The sequence below is a fragment of the Solanum tuberosum genome, unplaced genomic scaffold (assembly GCF_000226075.1).
Source record: "Solanum tuberosum cultivar DM 1-3 516 R44 unplaced genomic scaffold, SolTub_3.0 scf00389, whole genome shotgun sequence".
Taxonomy (NCBI): domain Eukaryota; kingdom Viridiplantae; phylum Streptophyta; class Magnoliopsida; order Solanales; family Solanaceae; genus Solanum; species Solanum tuberosum.
In genome coordinates this window covers 533,147-537,815 of record NW_006239314.1, presented here as the reverse complement: position 1 = coordinate 537,815, position 4,669 = coordinate 533,147, and the positions used below count along the sequence as shown (strand labels likewise).

The 4,669-nt window shown below is 32.9% G+C and overlaps 1 long non-coding RNA gene across 1 annotated transcript; it reads right to left on the bottom strand.

Annotated features, from left to right (window-relative positions):
• Positions 1 to 395: 395 nt before the first annotated feature.
• LOC107057864 (uncharacterized) lies at positions 396 to 705 on the bottom strand. The gene is made up of 2 exons (XR_001471600.1): positions 574 to 705; positions 396 to 488 (listed from the first exon to the last, which is right to left on the bottom strand). It is a non-coding gene; the product is annotated as an uncharacterized lncRNA (long non-coding RNA).
• Between the last annotated feature and the right edge of the window lie 3,964 nt (positions 706 to 4,669).

The following is a 4,669-nucleotide window of genomic DNA, read 5'->3' as shown; positions in this document are numbered from 1 at the left end:
ATTTGTGTGGGTTGTTCAAATTTCGGCGTCGCATTTGAAGAATCAGCTACAGTAGTTGTTGCCATCACCTCCACCTCACTTATTTCCAAAGGCCTTATCTTTTTAGAATTCCTATCAGTAGTGCTCTGCGGAGTATGTTCCTTTTCCATGTAGGAAAGAATGGACAAAGTTGCATGTGTGTTATTTGAGCTGCCCCAAGATGACTTCCTTAGCTGAATTTGAAATAGTTTATTTGACAACATCTCATGGACATGATTAACAGACAATGAGAGAACTAAGCATATATGCTAAACTGTTTCTGCTCAAGATATATGGTGTTGTGACAATAGATGTGTACAAGTAGCCAGCGGGAATGGGAGATCACCTTAGTGCAAGTTATGTCAAATATGTCTTCCGCTGTCATGGAGAGTAATTTTTCTCCCAATTCACCAGAGATAGATGTTGTGGTTGTAGCAGTACCATCAATAAGATCAATTTGAAAGATACACCTGAAATCACGACAAGTTTAAAATTTGTGTATAATATACGCTATATTTTGTACAAACTATAATTTACAAGTCAAAAGTATAGTACCGAGGCACTAATGTTGTTTTCCGATTGCATTTTGGACATTCAAAATCCTTTCTATCCTTTGTGCGCTTCTTCTGTTTGCATCCTGAGCATTCAATCACACAAAACTATTGGAATTCATCTGATATGGCTATTTCTGCCTCAACATAGAAGAGTCCCATCTGTTGAAAAATATCATATACATAATACGTCTTAAATTACTCATGAGTAAATATAATTTGTTTTTATTATTTAGCTAAAGCTAGACAATCAGAAAATTAATAAGCATACTCTCAAATGATCAGCTTGAAGTATGACTTACAGAAGCTGATGATGACATTTATGCAATAGAGATAACTTGTTGGCCGTCAGGAGTCACTACCATGGGACGGGCAGATGAGCTTGTTGAGGTTTTCTCTGACGCACGACTTAAGAACATTGTTTTGTTTTCTTTTGCCCTATTGTTACAACACCTAATATGTTTAGTAAGTTCTTTACATGCAAATTAAAGCTAGTGAGTAATGATGAAATGTGAATACCAGTTGATGAGTTCTACTGCCTGTGGGTAATTAGGATCCACACGTATTGTTGAATTGAACCTAGTCTTCAGTGACAATCCTGTATAACACATAACTTGTATAATGTTTTGTTATTATCTAAAATTATGTTGGTAAAAAGTTCAGCGCATCTGTACCTTGATAATTAGAGATTCCTATACTCCTTCTGAGGATTACAATTAGATCTGCCTCTGTTGCCATTTTAGCTTCAATTTCATTTCCTTCTATTTCTCCGAAATCCTCCCATAGAGTGAGGATAAACTGATTTTTCCTGAGAACGTGAGGAGAGAATACTAAGTACCATGATAACTCCCAGACGATAACTAATGATCCAACCAAACAAACCAAAAAAGTGTTTACTTATTCAAAATCTTTTCAGAAAATGGGAAAATAGAAAGTGAAATGTTATACTTACGGATTATCACAAATGGTAATTTCTCGACCCTTTTGATGACTGCGACCTGCGTATTTTTGAGGACCACAACGAAGAACGATTGCCAGTATATCTGCTTATATAATACATAATGAAATGTTGTAAGTGTGTGTATCAGTAAACATGTATATTTTAGCTTGATAATATCTATTAGGATTGATATACCAATTTCAGCAGCAGAATCAACCATCATATGAGGAATGCGGTCAAAGGTTGTGATATTCAGCTTGGTTGGTGGTGGAAGTGGTTTCTCAAGTTCGTTAGATGGTTTGATATGTTCAATTACTGTTTCTTTGTCAAGAACCCAGTAAAATTTATGTATTGGCTTGCCGTATGAAGTTGGCGAGACTTTGACTTTTGCGGTAGAGATGAGATAGGTATTCATGAGTTTAAGCTTATCTGCATACTGCTCAATTTCATCGGCATACATTACTGCCTTAATCTGACATTCCTGAAAGTAAGAGTTATAGAAAGCTGAGATTAACTCTAACTACTTACCAACAGTAAAACCAAAGAAAAATGTTCATCTGAGGTAAAAAGAAAAAGAAGAATATTCATAAGATAAAATATAATGAGCTCACCTCTTCATCTTCCAAAATCAAATTTTGAAATCTACATTTCTTGTCAGGACTTTCTCGCGGGCGTCCGATTTCCACAATTTGAACTTTGCAAATTCAATCTCGTGTTGCTAATTCTATTCGGTCGATGTTCAATCTTAGTACCATGTTTGTACGAAATATATTTAACCAAATAGTAGTATCTGCAGGATAACATGACTATTGAGTCAAAGTCCTTTCTTTTTTGTGGTTGCATGAACAGGGGTGATTAAATTAGGAACATGCAACAACATAATTTCCCTCCACATACTAAAAGTCATAAAATATAATGAAAACACAATATGAATTTTTCGAATCAAATTCGGAACATGCAAGAACATAATTATCCCTAACTTACTGAAACATTAGAAAATATAATAAATACCCCCAAATATGTCTGCTGAGTAATAAAATTGAAATTTTAAGTGAAAATAATAACTCTAATTTTGTCCCATTTTGATTTTCTCCTTTGGTGACAAACAAAATCTGCAAGAAAAATTGAAAATGGGAAGAGGAAAACATGAAAAGGGGAAAAAAATACCTGAAAAAGGGAGAAAAAGTTTTTCTCCAATGGAAGCCTAATAAATTTGTGCTCTATGAGTAATAAATATATATACAATATATATAAAAGTACAGGTGTCTTCTTAAAAATTGATGGGGTTTTGGTAGCCAATGAAATTGTGCCAAAAAAGAGACAAAACTATTACATTTCATAGTCAAATTTGAACAGGCTTTGGTCTAATTATTTAGTGATGTGTCTTGTGGAAATTTGATGGGTTTTGATAGCAAATGAAATTGTGTCAAAAAAGAGAAAAAGTTATTACATTTGACAGTACAATTTGATCAGCCTTTGGTCAAAGTTTCTTTTTGAACTCCATAATTAGATAACTTATGATTTTCAGATGTTATTCACAGTACAATATAACTTATGATTTTCAGATGTAAATAGTTATTTACAGTACAACAATTTGAACAGCTTTTGGTCCAAGTTTTTTTCGCTGGATCACACTCAACATAAATACATAATACACATACTTGAACAAAGATAAGTGATTTCCACCACTTTTATTTTCTACTCCATGTTTATAAAGTCTCAATTCCTTCTCTACTCTTCCTCAATCAATCAATTTAATAATACAAAAAAACAAAACAAATATAGGAAATTACACAATCTCACTCTCCTCCACAAACATAAATGAAAGAGCTTCCAAATTTATATAAGGGCTATATATATATATATATATATATATAGCCCTTATATAAATTTGGAAGCTCTTTCATTTATGTTTGTGGAGGAGAGTGAGATTGTGTAATTTCCTATATTTGTTTTGTTTTTTTGTATTATTAAATTGATTGATTGAGGAAGAGTAGAGAAGGAATTGAGACTTTATAAACATGGAGTAGAAAATAAAAGTGGTGGAAATCACTTATCTTTGTTCAAGTATGTGTATTATGTATTTATGTTGAGTGTGATCCAGCGATCGATGATTGCGGATATGACTTAAGAGGCTAAATTGCTATGAAGTTGCCTCTTAGGATCTCTTTGAGAATTAAGAGTTATTCTAATATCTTTTTCATTGTTGAAAAGCTAGAGTGGATGTGCAAGATATACAATAACCTCAACAGATTACTTCAAACTGGTTGAAGAATTTACCCAACTTATGAATTTAGCGTATGAGGCGGCACATTTCATTCTATCTCTTTCAACAACAAAAATGCTACCAAATAACTTTTAATTCTCAAAAAAACTTGTAGACTTTGTATTATCAATTCAGTCACTTAGTTGTTACCAAAATTTCTTGCAGTGAATTAATCATTCGAAAGGATACCCGGAGAAGTTGTTAATTATGTTTTAGATGTCTGCATAAGCTATATAATATGCAACTATAATAATAAAATCAAAGCAGTATATTATCTTTGAGATCCCACTGAAAAAGTGTTGAATTTTCTAACAAAATGCTCCGTCGTGAAGCAAGTTTCAACTCCTGTCAAAGTTGAATTTTACAGTTGGTATATATATACATAAAGCTTCCATCTCTGCAAAAACCAATAAATTACTACTTAAGATAGGAGATATCTGCTTACCTGAACATAACAAAATTAGTAGGACTTATTCTTTAAATTAGGGAGGACCATACAATTTGCTAGTCAACTAGGTCAGATATACTTGGTGATTGACACGTTCCAATTCGTCCAACGCTCCGGAGTTTGTCACTGCATTCTTGAACAGCAGAAGGTCTAAGTCTCGAAGCAACGGGCGTCTTGCATATTAAGCATAAATGCAATATAATTTCACAAGTAGGTGTAGATTCTACACCATTGATCTTTAATAGAAGTAGAATGAACGATTTATATGGGCAGCAAGAGAAAATTAAGTAAGGCTTACAAACAATATTTAGTTAAGAATCCAAACAACATAAGTTTACACTAAAGAAAATCATTTCGGCATTTTGAATATCAATACAAAATAACAATATATACATATAAATACACACACACACACACACACACACACACACACACATATATATATA